Raw genomic sequence first — 16213 nt, 5'->3', positions numbered from 1 at the left:
GAAATCTACCACAGATGTCAAGATGGACAGTGGAAGAAAGAGAAAGGGTGGAGGAGAGAGGGATAAAACAAAGAAAAAGAAAGGCCCTTACAGGAGAGAGTGGTTAACTGTATTATAATAGTAAATAGAAAAATATGTTGTGCTCTTGCTTTTTTCTTTTTGAAAGTGGAGAGAGTAGCATTGCTAGTGCCACAACAGTTTTATTTGAGGTCCATAACAGTACATTGTACTAAGCAATTGTTGGCTCATTAGTTTGTGATTCACATGCACTAAAATTCACCAGAATGCAGGAAATTAAGTCTTTGTAACAAAAAATGTCCTGGTGGGGGACCCCCAGACCCCCTGCTTAAAAAGTGGCCTGATTGGGGCTATATTTCGCGCTATATCTCCCGGTATGAATTATTTCCCCAGTCTGGCCCTGCTTATAGCGGCAGATACTGTTGAGCGATGTATGGAACAGAATCTGTCTATTTTTCAGAGTGGAGTCCCTATGACAAAGCTCTGTTTTTTTAGATGCTCTAAATCTTTTAAATGATAGCGACAAAGAGAGTTTTTGCTATGCTATGAGAGATGTTTTGTTACTTTTATACTTATTTTTACTGGATTGGACATTTCCAATGCAGTCTCTTTGTAATTTACTTTTTCTAATTAAAGCAACTTTGTTAAAATACTATTACCAATTCGTGGACTGCTTTCCTTCGTGCCGTTCTATCACAATGTGTCACGACGCTGGCCTCGCCCTGCTCTCATCTGAGGTAACTCGGTATAGCCATGCAGATTGAATCAATTGCTGGTTACTGCTTTTAGCTAAAGTTATATAAAGGATATAATATATATATATATATATCACTGTTTGTTGTCCCCACCTGTCTGAAGAAGTCCACCATCATCCCTGTACCCAAAAAATCTACGCCCGCTTGCCTCAACGACTACCGCCCTGTAGCCCTCACCTCCATAGCCATGAAGTGCTTTGAGAAGCTAGTGAAGGGCTACATCTGTTCCTCCCTCCCCATCAACCTGGACCCCCTGCAATTTGCATATCGCCCCAACAGGTCCACGGAGGACGCCATAGCCCATGTGCTGCACACAGCAGCATCACACCTGGACAAGAGGCAGGGGAACTATGTGAGAATGCTGTTCATCGACTACAGCTCAGCATTCAATACCATAGTCCCCTCCAAACTCATAGCCAAGCTCAGGGACCTGGGCTTGAACTATGACCTCTGCCAGTGGGTCTTGGACTTCCTGACGGGCAGACCCCAGTTGGTAAGAGCAGGCAACTGCACCTCCTCATCCATCACGCTCAACATAGGGGCCCCCCAGGGCTGTGTTCTGAGCCCCCTCCTCTACTCCCTGTACACACATGACTGCGTAGCACAGCGGAACAACAACACAATCATCAAATTAGCTGATGACACAGTAGTGGTGGGCCTGATCTCTGCCAACGACGAGAGGGCCTACCTGGAAGAGGTAGAGAATCTGTCACAGTGGTGTCAGGAGAACTGCCTCTCCCTGAACGTCAGCAAAACAAAAGAGATGATTGTGGACTTCAGGAGGTCGGGGGTCAAGGACTACAGCCCCCTCAGCATCGACAGGGCACCGGTTGAGAGAGTGAACAGTTTCAAGTACCTCGGAGCCCACATATCCGAGGATTTGACATGGACCACACACATTGACAGTGTTGTGAAGAAGGCACGACAACGCCTCTACTTCCTCAGGCGCCTAAGGAAGTTCCAAGTCAGTCAGAAGATCCTTAGGAACTTCTACTCATGTACAATAGAGAGCATCCTGACTGGCAACATCACCTCCTGGTTTGGGAATAGCACTGCACAAGACCGTAGCAGACTACAAAGAGTGACACGTTCAGCCGAACGCACAATTGGGGGGGGGCTTCCCACCCTCCAGAACATTTACAACAAGCGGTGCAGGGGGAAGGCTAAGAGAATTATTAAGGACTCGAGCCACCCGAACAACTGCCTCTTTGAACTGCTGCGGTCAGGCAAGCGATACCGGAGTCTTAAGGCGAGCACAGAAAGACTCAGAAGAAGCTTCTATCCCCAGGCCATCAGGCTGCTAAACGAACAATAAACACTATGCAACAACCATCAAATGCACACAGCACACACACCCACATGCACACACTCACTTAAACAAACAACACACTGCAGCACCCACTCTCCACACTTTAGATCACTCAAACACACTTTATATTTATTGATAAAGGATTTGCACTACAACTCGTACACCTACTGTAAATTGTACCTAAATTGCACCTCATCCCATTTCTGCCTTGCACTATATAGTATTGTATATTAGTACACTGCATAGTATTGTATATTATATGGTAACTCAGTTACGTCTATTCTGCATCGAACATTGTACATATGTCTATACTGAACACTGTGACCTCATTTTTTTTACTTCTAATTTACATGCTATACTATGTTATTTTATTTCATACTTATCTTGTCTTGCACAGTCTCTGGAGCATAACAGTAAGAAGCATTTTGTATAAAAGTATTCTGTACTTCTGTATGACAACTATTAAAGAAACTTGAAACTTGAAACTTGAAACTTGCGAGCGCCGGTAACAACTATGTTCGACGGGCTCCATTGGATTTGTGGGAAACTGAGAGTATAGCCACTGCAGGGCATGACGATCGGGCCACGGATTGATGGACCTGTCGAACTGATAAGAAGTTATGGGGCTTGCAAATGATTATTAGTGTTAGTACGCTAATATTACACTATTAGCAGTAGTAATACTTATTAAAAGAGTAGTAATATCATCAGGCTTACAAATTATTAACATTGCAGGCTTTTCCTAAAATGATGATAAGAATGATGATAATGATAATGATAATAATATTATTATTATTATAGGCAAGGGAGTTCTCCCAGACATACATTTTGTTTATTACAAACAAAGAAGAGATTAACAACTCTTCTACGCTTATATTTCATATAATAATAAAATAATAATTCATTTAATTTATATAGCGCTTCTCAATAACCCGAAGTCGCTGACAGTAGTCGGGAGCAGGAGTACAAACAAAGAAACGAAAGCAAAGAAACAAAAACAAAAACAACAAAGAAACAAAAACAAAAGGAACATGAGACCATGAGGGGAACAGGGGAGACAGCCTGATAGCACAAAAAAGACTGGAGACAGACATCAATCAGGTTGGAGGGGAGGGGGGGTTTAAGGGTGGGGGGGGTTGAAGGCAAGGGAGAACAGGTGGGTTTTGAGGCGAGCTTTGAAGGTGGAGAGTGTAGGGGAGTCTCTGATGGACTGGGGGAGGGAGTTCCAGAGTCGGGGTGCAGTACGAGAGAAGGCCCGATCTCCGAAGTTTTTAAGCTTAGATGTCTGGACAGTGAGGGAGGCAGTGGAGGAGGACCGGAGGGAACGGGTGGGGCGGTAGGGAAGAAGGAGATCAGTCAGGTAGGGGGGGGCCAGGCTGTGGAGGGCTTTGAAGGTGAGGAGTAGTGTTTTAAAGTTAATGCAGTGTTTGATCGGGAGCCAGTGGACAGAGTGGAGGACAGGAGTGATGTGTTCGCGGGACCGGGTGTTAGTGAGGAGGCGGGCGGCTAAATTTTGGACCATTTGCAGTTTATGGAGGGAGCGGGAGGTGATACCAGTGAGGAGGGAGTTGCAGTAGTCCAGGCGGGAGGAGATGAAGGCGTGAATGAGGGATTCAGCAGCGGGGGGGGGAGAGGCAGTGACGGATTTTTGCGACGTTGCGGAGGTGAAAGTAGGATATTTTTACGATGGAGCGTCAACTGGATATAACTAACTAGTGACTATGAAGTAAGCGTGATTAGGAATAGTAATTGACCTGAGAACTTAGCGAGTTTAGCACCTCGCTGGGGGATATCGGGCGGCCACAGGGTTCTATCTCGAGTAGGTGATCTGAGATGGATAAGAGACAACCCGTCGGCTCTCAACACTATCCCTAGTAGATTGCTATCCCTAGTTGATTGCTATCCCTAGTAGATTGCTATCCCTAGTAGATTGCTATCCCTAGTTGATTGCTATCCCTAGTAGATTGCTATCCCTAGTTGATTGCTATCCCTAGTAGATTGCTAATATTGCTATACATACAGTATTCTATTCCACTGTATTTCTATTCTAATTTAGTGTATATACTCTACTACATCCTGCACAATTGTACAGCCCTTTCCTATATTCTATTGTACTTTTATTCTAATTTAGTTGATATATTCCATAAAATTGTATGTTACTTTAATTGTCCGTTGATGCACCAAACGACCAAAACAATTTCCTTGTATGTGCAAACGTATTTGGCAATAAAGACCTTTCTGATTCTTATTCTGATCTGATTCTTTGGACATGTCAGTTTCGCTAACGACGTGAATGACATGTGTTGAGTTTTCAGTGAGGACATCGCCTCCTGTTCATTTTCATTTTCACAACCTGTGTCGGAAGAACTGCCAGTCGCTCCTCCTCACGCCGTGTGAGAATGCGACGCAAGGAATGTGATTTATTATTCACCGCACACAGGTCATTATTTTAACTGTTCTTTTTTGCATCATTGCAGTAAAACACTTGGAAAGAACTTCTAGTAGACTTGGAAAGAGATTCCAGTAGTCGCGGAAAGAGCTTCCATGAAGACAACGCCAGTCACCAGTCGGTTGACCTGTCTTTATCTAGGAGTATGAAGGAAAATGTTATACAATTCTGAATCGGGGCTACTTATGATGTGCTGCCATCACCACTGAACCTAAACAGTGGGTAGATTAGTTGGGGACCCCGTTATGTCCACTGTGTTCAGAGATGGCAACTTTGAGGCATATTATGTCAGGCTGTAAGAGAGACTAATCTTTCTCAAGGCCGGTATACGTGGCATGTCCTATGTTCCCCGGTAGCGATAGATAGTCAGACCACCAGCCCTGATTCCAAACTCTAACCTTAACCAACTTTGAAAGAGGGCCTAAGCATAACCAGTTCGAAACAAGGCGGACATTAATAATTAATAAAAGAATAAAAATTTATAAAATGTTCAATCAATCAATCAATCGGGGGAACATAGGACCCGGGAACATAGGACCCGGAGAACATAGGGATGACCTCTATGTGGCGACATAACCAGGTTGGCGACATAACCGAGTGCAGCCATTCAATTTGTCTGTGAGGCAGGTAAATGTAGAGTAGGTCGGTTTTTAGGCAGGCATGAGTCAGGCCACCTAAATGGAGCTAATGATTGGGAGATTCAGATTCAGATGCAGACAACTTTATTGATCCCGCGTGGGGCAATTCATATTGTAGCTTCACGAGTAACGAGTAAACAACAAACAACAAAAACAAAAACATCTCAATGACGGCACGGCAACAACAACATTCCATGCAATACACAATCCAGTAAAAGTAAAAGTAAATGAGATGCAGGTAGATTGGGGAGGAAAACTGGTTAGTTAGAACAAACGTGAGGCCTGACGTATTATGGTCTGCTATAGTCAGCGGTTAGTTTATTTGATAGAATTGACCGTGCCACGGGAGGATTCAGTGGAGGAGGCTTATGAAAGGAAAAAGCTTAGATATGCAGATTTGGCAGCAGAAACTGAACGGCAAGGATGGAAAGCTAGGGATTGTCTGGTTGGATTTATAGCACCATTGACTTTTTGGGAGAGTTGGGGAATTTGTGGGCTGAGTTTGCGAAATTCGATAAATGAGATGTCAGAAGATAAGCATTGAAAGGGAGTCAGTGGATTTGGTTGAAGGGTAATAATAATGTCACAAATAATGTTCTTCTGTAGTAGCTGTTTCATATTGTTATCAAGAATTCTTCTCTTCTTCTTTTTAACCTTCTCTTTCTCCTATTTTTCTCTGATTTTCTCCCCGTCCCAATTTAGTCATTGTGCCAATTCCCCCCCTCCCCTACCTGGTTGTTGTTCGCATGTTCTCCCACGAGTCGGTACAAAGGTGTCCTGATGTCGAACGCACGCTTCCTCCGAGACGTGCGCCGTCAAGCCAGTGACGCTCTTTCCACTTGGCAGCGAGGACTCTCATTGGTGGAGTGTAACACGTGGGAGGGCACGCTATCTCCACCAAGTCCTGCCCCGCTTAGCAAGCGCCGAGACCTGACCTGTAGGCGTCGCTGTCCACAACGCCAGATTCCCACCCGCCAGCTTTCCCACCCCCTAATACTGCCAATTGTATTAGTACAATACAGCCAAGCTGGTAGCAACGCCGAGAGCTGGGCTCGAACCCAGCGTCTCCTGCGTTGGTGACGAGCGCAATCTCCGCTATGCCACCTGACCGCCCTAAGAATTCTTCTCTTTTTGACATAGGACTCAAGGAATGAGAGCTAGCATGCAGGGGAAGGGGGGGTTCTGGGATGCTGGGACCAAAGCCCACGCAGACGGTGGACGAGCGACGTCGCCTGGCGATGCGATTGTCTGTCGCTCAACGACAATTGATTAGCCCCCCACACCAGACCCGACCGTTCAGGTATAATAAGCTATATGTGTCGCTCTGTTTAGCTGGGGGTGTCGTTTCCCCCCGGGGGATATGGGAGGACGGACCGGATGTTAGGGTGTCGTGAAGCGAGCGTATTAGCAGGTAGCTGTGTTGTGCATTACGAGGGAAAGTATTAACCTGTAAAAACCCATATTGAGCTGGAATTAAACCACCATATACAGTGTTTCCCCTGAAAAAAAATTCAACAGAGGTGCTGTGCTGCGTGCACTCTGCCGGAATCCATATTAACGCACGCTGCCGGAGAAATAACTTAAAACTACCTTATAATTGTTCGAGATAGGTTATTCATGTTCATGGATGAATTGAAAATGGGGGACCCTGATGGAAACAAGACAAACGTCTTTCTCAGGTCTGCATCCCCTTAACAATTGTGTCTATTGAGCCGTACTGTATTGTACCCATTTTGCAATCTGTTAAATAAAGTTTTCATTCATTCATTCATTCATTCATTCATTCATTCATTCATTCATTCATTCATTCATTCATTCATTCATTCATTCATTCATTCATTCATTCATTCATTCATTCATTCATTCATTCATTCATTCATGGAGTCATGTGCATGTCATGTTTTTGGTGTGTCCGCTGACACTAGAAGTGCTTTGGAGGCCCAGGTAGCTGCATATTTGTACACTGCAAAAAAAGAAATCTTATCAAGTGAAAATATCTTGTATTTGGTATACAATAAGTCCAATATTGAGTAGAATTATCTTGAATGATCTTATTCCACAGATAATTTAGCTTATTTTTTTCTTGGTTTTGGTCAATTTAATCTTGTTTTAAGAAAATGTTAATCTTTACTATTTTATTTATTCTGGCATATTCTCCTACATCTTTATTTCTATATAAAGACACTGCACACTTATTGTCAATGTACACAAGGCGATTGAAATGTGTCTTTTGGCCTATCCCTCCTAGTTACACATACACAGTCCTCATATCCCTCCTAGTTACACATACACAGTCCTCATATCCCCCCTAGTTACACATACACACAGTCCTGATATCCCTCCTAGTTACACATAGTCATCATATCCCTCCTAGTTACACACAGTCCTCATATCCCTCCTAGCTACACACAGTCCTCATATTCCCCCTAGTTACACACAGTCCTCATATCCCTCCTAGTTACACACAGTCCTCATATCCCCCCTAGTTACACACAGTCCTCATATCCCTCCTAGTTACACACAGTCCTCATGTCCCTCCTAGTTACACACAGTCCTCATATCCCTCCTAGTTACACACAGTCCTCATATCCCCCCTAGTTACACACAGTCCTCATATCCCCCCTAGTTACACACAGTCCTCATATCCCCCCTAGTTACACACAGTCCTCATATCCCTCCTAGTTACACACACACAGTCCTCATATCCCTCCTGGCTACACACAGTCCTCATATCCCTCCTAGTTACACACAGTCCTCATGTCCCTCCTAGTTACACACAGTCCTCATGTCCCTCCTAGTTACACACAGTCCTCATGCCCCCCCTAGTTACACACAGTCCTCATATCCCTCCTAGTTACACACAGTCCTCATATCCCTCCTAGTTACACACAATCCTCATATCCCTCCTAGTTACACACAGTCCTCATATCCCTCCTAGTTACACACAGTCCTCATATCTCTCCTAGTTACACACAGTCCTCATATCCCTCCTAGTTACACACAGTCCTCATATCCCTCCTAGTTACACATACACACAGTCCTCATATCCCTCCTGGTTACACACAGTCCTCATATCCCTCCTAGTTACACAGTCCTCATATCCCTCCTAGTTACGCTACTGTTCCTAATTTATGCAAACACTCTCACGTAGATGAAACGGATCCAACACAAATGTACGAAGTCGAAACAGGTCTTTATTTCTACACAGCGATGGTGTGTAGAACAAGCACTTAATCACTTAATTACATTTATGAATTGAAATAGTATGCACTTTTATGGCAAAGAGTATTCGTCGGTATATCAATAGAGAATGTCCAATCTCTGAAGTCGCAGGTGGTAAATATACGACCTGGAATAGTTAAGGAATAACAGCAATGATACTTTAATGATTATATACTAGATACACTAGAGGGGGTTAATCCGGTCGCTTGTAAGCCGACAGGAGTAGGAGGGGGGGGGGGGTAGAATCCGGCTGCCTCGTCCGGCCAAGGGTATCCCAGGTGAACCCACTGTAGTGCCGTTCAATGCGCCGGCGATCCTTGGACCACAGATGAAAGCAGGTGGACTCTTTGTGGGCCGGCTCTCTCCGGTCCACGGTGGAGAGACGTGAAGCGACCTCGTCTTGCAGAGCGTCTCCTCACCTTGCGTCCTCTCCAGGGGGGGGGGGTTCCAACACACAGCAGTGTCGGGGGTCTTTATCCATGGAATAATCAAAGTATACAAAGCATAATCCGTGCCTGGGAAGGCGGGCTGTCGTCGGTAGAATAATCCGGTATACAGGTCCACTCGCTCGTCGGCTCTGGGGCTCCTCGGGTGCAGCTTCACATGGGGTCAACCACCCTGGGTAAGCAGCCAGTTCTCTGCCCGAAACGATGAGGTACTGACTACGGTAGTATTCTCACCGCACGAAGCACTATATATTAACAGACTATTATTAGCTTAATAGACTACGTCCAACTCGACGATATAGTGCCAAATATGACTATTCAAATATTAATATACACGATGTCTCAATACCGATGGTAGGCGAACTTGGCCTTACTCCCACACGTGGCGTCGCGGGGAGGCTTTACGTCTGTGACTCTATTGGAGGGTAAGAAACTGGACTGAAAAGAAAGTCCTACTTTAGTAGCGCAGTATATATACGCACTATGAACAAATAGTCCCATTAGTGGTGCGGTAGCCAGATTCCTACGCGGAATTAGGACTTGTTCGTACATGTGGAGCGGTACGTTTGAACTGGGTCTGAGGGGTATGGCAGCCTGGCACCAAGGTCTCGACCAATAGTAGAATGGAGACTATTATGGGATGTTCAGTAGGCTAGAATGGATATTCAATGCATATTGTACAAGGAATATACAAGGGATATCAGGGAATATTAGAGAATATACAAATACAATTAAATATATATATAATTAAATATATATATTCGGTTTAATCTGGCCCTTCACAACAGCCACCCCCTGAATAGGTCCCAGACCTAATCAGTTAAACAGAGACAGATTAATCGCGTTGTCTATTTACACATAAGGGTTTGCTGTAGGGGTCAGTCAACTTCACAAAGTCATAGGGTTGTAGGGTCATGGTCATCATCGATTGTGTCTGGGAGTCGAGGCAGTTCTATGAGCCTTGCCACGGGACGGGTGTAAGTGCGACCCTGGACGAGCACTTCAGCTGCTCGGACCTTGCCGTCGGCACCGGTGATCACTTTGCTTACGCGGCCGGCCGGCCACATAGCTCTGGGCAGTGATTGATCAATAATCATGACGACTGTTCCTTCTGTCAAATTGTCTCTCTCCTTTACCCACTTCTGGCGGGTCTGTAGAGACGGTAGGTAGTGCAGTAGGAAACTGTTCCAAAACTTGTCGGCTAATACTTGGCTGTACCTCCACATTCGTCGGCCGTTCGCTTCTTCAGGCCGGTACATTGTCTGGGGTAATGCAGGATCTAGCCGCCCCATCAGGAGTGTGTTGGGGGTAACTGGGTCGATATCCGCCACATCACTGGAGACATATCCGAGGGGCTTCGAGTTAAGTACTCCCTCAATCTCCGTGAGGACTGTCATTAGGACTTCTTCCGCCACAGTCTGGGCCCCAAGTACTGCGTACAGGGCTGTCTTTATGGAGCGCACTTCTCGTTCCCAAGTGCCACCGAAGTGGGGTGCGTTTGGGGGGTTGAATTGGAAATCAACCTGTGCTGGAGCGAGGTGGGTCTTAAGTTCTGGGCCCATAGCTTGGAAGCTCTCTCTCAGCTCTCTTTCGCCGCCTTTGAAGTTTGTCCCATGATCGGACAATAGGGTAGACGGTCTTCCTTTCCGTGATGTGAATCTACGGAAGGCCATAAGGAACGAGTCTCTCTGGGCTCGCTGCAGTAGAAGCAATTCTGCTTCCTCGTAGTTAGCTGCTGACATATCAGCGGGGGACTTGCACTCCGGGTGGTACCGCAGGAATGTTCTTTGTTGTGCACTCTCTATGGACGTGCAATCGTCTATGTTAGGGTCGGTGGAGGCTACGGTGCTCAATCCACAGAACACAGACTTCTTATTTTCCACCTCCTCTGGACTTGCTTCCCTCGGGATAGGCATGGGCCACTGTCCTTCCGGGAGTCTTAGGAATGCGGGGCCGTCACTGTAGACATTGCGACGGGTGAGGTCATCCAGGGGCATCCCCCGGGTGATGACGTAAGCTGGGTTCTGTTTTGTATCAACGTAGCGCCACTCTGTTTCTCCGGTTAACTCTTCGGTTAAGTCTTGAATCTCGGTGACTCTGACTCCCACGAAGACTTTGTACTTGCATGAGTCAGATTTGATCCAGGCGAGTACCGTCGTGGAATCTGACCACAGGATTGTTCTAGACACCGGTATGGTGAGCTCACGTTGGATGAGCGTGGCTAGGTGCGCTCCGGCTAGGGCTGCGCAGAGCTCTAGACGTGGGATAGATTGTTGCTTGCGTGGGGCTATTCTCGAGCGGGCGAGGACAAATGCTGTGTAGATCTCTCCCCCCTGGTCTTGGGCCCGCAAGTAGGCTACTGATCCGTATGCGACCTCTGAGGCGTCACTGAAGACGTGTAAGTCCATTTTACATGTCTCTGGCCTCACCGTGGGTGGGAAGTAGCTTCGGCGCATATTAACGCCTGGGAGTGAGTGGAGCTCCATCTCCCACTCTCTCCAGGTGGATGCAAGGTGTGCGGGAATGGGGTCGTCCCAGCCCTGGTCCTTGTCCCACAATGCTCGTACAATCATTTTTGCCCTGGTGGTGTATGGTAGAATACATCCTAGCGGGTCATATTGTCGGGCGAGTGTTGTGTACACACTCCGTCTGGTGGTCGGCGCCGCCGCCGGCCTTCCCTGCTCCGTAGTCAGGGGCTTGTGTCTGTAGTGAAGCGAATCTGTTTTGAATCGCCACACCAATCCCAGGGTCATCTCCTGGGCTTCTCCCGGGATTGTAGCCATCCAGGTCTCGCTGCTGGCTGCCTTGTCCTCGGAGGAGAGGCTGCGCAGTACTTGCGGATCGCTGCTGGCCCACTGCCTGAGATCAAAGCCGCCTTTGATCAATGAGGCGCGGAGTTTAATCAGGAGAGCCTCGGCTTCTTCCTGGGTTGAAAGGCTTTGTAGACAGTTGTCTACGTAGAAGCTGTTCTTTACGCTGTGTCGGACCTCTTCGTCCGCTGCTGGGTCCTCTGCTACATGTTTCTGTAGTGCAAATGTCGCACAGCAGGGGCTGCACGTCGTTCCGAAGGGGAGGACTTCCCATTGGTAGATGGCTGGGTGCTCATCTCCTGGCTTCTCTCTCCATAGGAACCGTAACAGGGGCTTGTCCGCCTCTACTAATCTCACCTGCAGGAACATTCCTTTAATGTCCCCGCTGATGGCCACCCTTTCCTGGCGGAAGCGGAGTAGAACGCCGAGTAGGGAGGGGCCGAGTGTGGGACCGGGCAGTAACTCTTTATTTAGATTTTGGGATCCGATCTGGTAGCTGCAGTTAAATACTATGCGGTCTTTACCGTTGTGATGGACCTTGTGGTGGGGCACGTACCACGATTCAGTGGTCTGGTCAGCCTCTTTAATGTCCATCTTTGTGACGTGTCCCGCTGCGATGAGCTTCTCAATCTCAGCGCGGTATACACTCTCTTGGGCGGGGTTCTTGGCTAAGCGCCGCTCCGTGTTCAGCAGGTACCGTTCTGTGGCGTCTGTCTTGGCGTGGAAAGTAGGCATTCCTTCTCGCCGCAGGAGTGGCGTGGCGTATCTCAACACGCCGTTGACCGGGACTCTCTTGGTCCCTGTCTCGAGGAGGTGAATGGCGTAAATGTCATCTTTAGAGCGAATGTCTTTCTTTCCGTTCTTAAAGGGCATTTGTTCCAAGGTCCATAGCCGCTCTACGTGTTGCAGGAGTGCGGTTTCTCCCTCTGTGACTCGGGAGTGGAGACATCTAGTGGCTGTACTTCGGTTGAGAGATTTGGCGAGCGGGCCTTGGAGAGTCCATCCCAAACGGGTCTTGACTGCTGCAGGACAGCCTCGGGGTCCGGTATGAACCCGGTCTATCGGGACAATGAGGTCTGCATGGTCGGAGCCTATCAACAGGGTCGGCATAGCATTGTCTATGAGCGGGATCGGTAACTTGCGCAGATGTGCATATTTCTCCATCAGCTTGGCGACGGGGTATGTGTACCGCGACAGTCCTATTTCTTGGCTGGTGAAAGCGTCTGCAATCTGGTACCGTCGCTCAGGCTGGCCGCTTGCTGCGATAGAGAATGAGACATTCTCGCCCTTTATCGTCTTCAAATCTCGTCTTATTGTCCGAATTGTCATTTGGGTTTCGCTTCCCCGCAGCCCTAGCTGGGCCGCAGCGGAGGCGAGCAGCAGGGTCTTCTCTGACCCGTCATCGAGGACGGCGTAAGTGTCCAGGACTTTATTCTGGTAGCTTAGTTTCACACGCACTACTTTTAGGAGTACTCGGGCTCCACTGCTGCTGGCGGGATCGATGTACATGACGCTCGCTTTGCGGCTGGATGGTGCAGGTGAAGGGCGCCGTCTGTTACTGTCGTGAAGTATGTCCAGATGGGCTCCATCGCACTTGGTGCACCTTTTCTTTAAGCGGCATTCGGCTGCCATGTGTGAGCGCGCACAGCGAAAACAGCGCTTGTTGGACTTTATCCATTGACCTGCTTCCTCCGCGTTCAGCTTGGGGAAGGAGTCACATTGCGCTAGCCAGTGTTCTTTCTCACAGTAGGGGCACACTATCTTCCACTTCTCCGTTCTGGAGGGGGTACTGTGGCTCCTGCTGCTCGGTACTGACTCCGATTGGTGCATCACAGTCACCGATCTTCTTCCATCATTTAGTCGTCTGGTTCCTTCTCTGGAGCCAGGGGTGCTCCGTCCGAATGTATCTAGCCGTAGGCTGCTGACTTCTCTCGCCAGAAAGTCTGCTAGATCGAGGAGGTTCGGTTCGGGGCCATTCGGGTCTCTGTGGTCCCTCTGCCGCCTAAAGCGCTCCTGACGAGCGGGCGGCAGCTTCTCCAGGATCCTTTCCACATTTGAGTTGGCGTAAAGTTCATGCCTCCCCTTCTCTCTTTGCGCTCCCAACATCCCTACCAGGGACTGCACTCTGATGGACAGGTCGTCCAGTGCTCGATTGTCTATTGCTGGGGGTAAGCGGTCGATGTGTCGGATCTCCTGGATCACGTAATCCCATATGCGCCCATACCTCTGGTCCAATGCTACCAGCGCTGCTGTGTATGGGGTGGTGGAAGTCGCGTGGTCCCTGTCTCGAGGAGGTGAATGGCGTAAATGTCATCTTTAGAGCGAATGTCTTTCTTTCCGTTCTTAAAGGGCATTTGTTCCAAGGTCCATAGCCGCTCTACGTGTTGCAGGAGTGCGGTTTCTCCCTCTGTGACTCGGGAGTGGAGACATCTAGTGGCTGTACTTCGGTTGAGAGATTTGGCGAGCGGGCCTTGGAGAGTCCATCCCAAACGGGTCTCGACTGCTGCAGGACAGCCTCGGGGTCCGGTATGAACCCGGTCTATCGGGACAATGAGGTCTGCATGGTCGGAGCCTATCAACAGGGTCGGCATAGCATTGTCTATGAGCGGGATCGGTAACTTGCGCAGATGTGCATATTTCTCCATCAGCTTGGCGACGGGGTATGTGTACCGCGACAGTCCTATTTCTTGGCTGGTGAAAGCGTCTGCAATCTGGTACCGTCGCTCAGGCTGGCCGCTTGCTGCGATAGAGAATGAGACATTCTCGCCCTTTATCGTCTTCAAATCTCGTCTTATTGTCCGAATTGTCATTTGGGTTTCGCTTCCCCGCAGCCCTAGCTGGGCCGCAGCGGAGGCGAGCAGCAGGGTCTTCTCTGACCCGTCATCGAGGACGGCGTAAGTGTCCAGGACTTTATTCTGGTAGCTTAGTGTCACACGCACTACTTTTAGGAGTACTCGGGCTCCACTGCTGCTGGCGGGATCGATGTACATGACGCTCGCTTTGCGGCTGGATGGTGCAGGTGAAGGGCGCCGTCTGTTACTGTCGTGAAGTATGTCCAGATGGGCTCCATCGCACTTGGTGCACCTTTTCTTTAAGCGGCATTCGGCTGCCATGTGTGAGCGCGCACAGCGAAAACAGCGCTTGTTGGACTTTATCCATTGACCTGCTTCCTCCGCGTTCAGCTTGGGGAAGGAGTCACATTGCGCTAGCCAGTGTTCTTTCTCACAGTAGGGGCACACTATCTTCCACTTCTCCGTTCTGGAGGGGGTACTGTGGCTCCTGCTGCTCGGTACTGACTCCGATTGGTGCATCACAGTCACCGATCTTCTTCCATCATTTAGTCGTCTGGTTCCTTCTCTGGAGCCAGGGGTGCTCCGTCCGAATGTATCTAGCCGTAGGCTGCTGACTTCTCTCGCCAGGAAGTCTGCTAGATCGAGGAGGTTCGGTTCGGGGCCATTCGGGTCTCTGTGGTCCCTCTGCCGCCTAAAGCGCTCCTGACGAGCGGGCGGCAGCTTCTCCAGGATCCTTTCCACATTTGAGTTGGCGTAAAGTTCATGCCTCCCCTTCTCTCTTTGCGCTCCCAACATCCCTACCAGGGACTGCACTCTGATGGACAGGTCGTCCAGTGCTCGATTGTCTATTGCTGGGGGTAAGCGGTCGATGTGTCGGATCTCCTGGATCACGTAATCCCATATGCGCCCATACCTCTGGTCCAATGCTACCAGCGCTGCTGTGTATGGGGTGGTGGAAGTCGCGTAGGCGAGCGCTATATTATGTGCGCGGGGTACCTTTAAGTGCTTCAGTAGGATGGCGTATTTGTGGCGTTCATCCAATACATCCACCAACATGGTCTCCAGACACATGCGGAGTTCTGTATACTGGGCCCGGTTCTCTTGGGTGAAGTCGGGTACCATAGGCGTGCCAATGTATGACGCTGACTGTGGATACATCGGCGAGCGTTGGGGGAGAGGCCTCCTAGGCGAGTCTCCTCCCGCTCCTTGGTATGGGCTGGTACCGGCAGTGTACCATGGCCCGCTTGTCCAGGTGCTGTTCCTCGGTGCGGGTCGTGCGTCGTGCTCACCCGGGTATAGAGTCGGGGGTCTGTAGCGCAGCTCCGCGGGAGTATAGCCTGGGCTGTACCGGGCCTCCTGGTCCGGTAGAGTACTGTGCTGTCTTCGGGCGTGGTTCTCCTCCTCTTCCTCTTCGTCTTCAGTTAGGTCATCCAGTGCTTGTAGTCTCTGGTTTAGCCTCTCCACAGGATATGCTGCTCCTTCCCGGTTGCTAGGTCTCGCTTGGACCGGTGGGGGGAGGTGGTCTGTGGGGGGTATAGACCTCGTCTGTTGGTCAAGTTCAGGGTTGTTTACTCGGCTAGGGGATGCCGCCCTGGAGGTGTGTCTAGACGAGTTCCTGGAGCCTCTGGCGGAGGGAGAGGGTGTTGTCCGTCTGATCAGCTGTTCTATTAGTTGCGACTGCTGTCTGTCGCGCGCTGCGTCCCGTTGAGCACCGGCTCGTTCTCGGGCCACATTCTCTTCCATCTGAATGCGTCTTATTTCTAGACGTATCTGC

Source organism: Notolepis coatsorum (assembly GCF_963971535.1).
Source record: "Notolepis coatsorum genome assembly, chromosome: 5".
Classification (NCBI taxonomy): Eukaryota; Metazoa; Chordata; class Actinopteri; order Aulopiformes; family Paralepididae; genus Notolepis; species Notolepis coatsorum.
The sequence above is the reverse complement of the archived record's forward strand: the minus strand, read 5'-3'. Positions refer to the sequence as shown.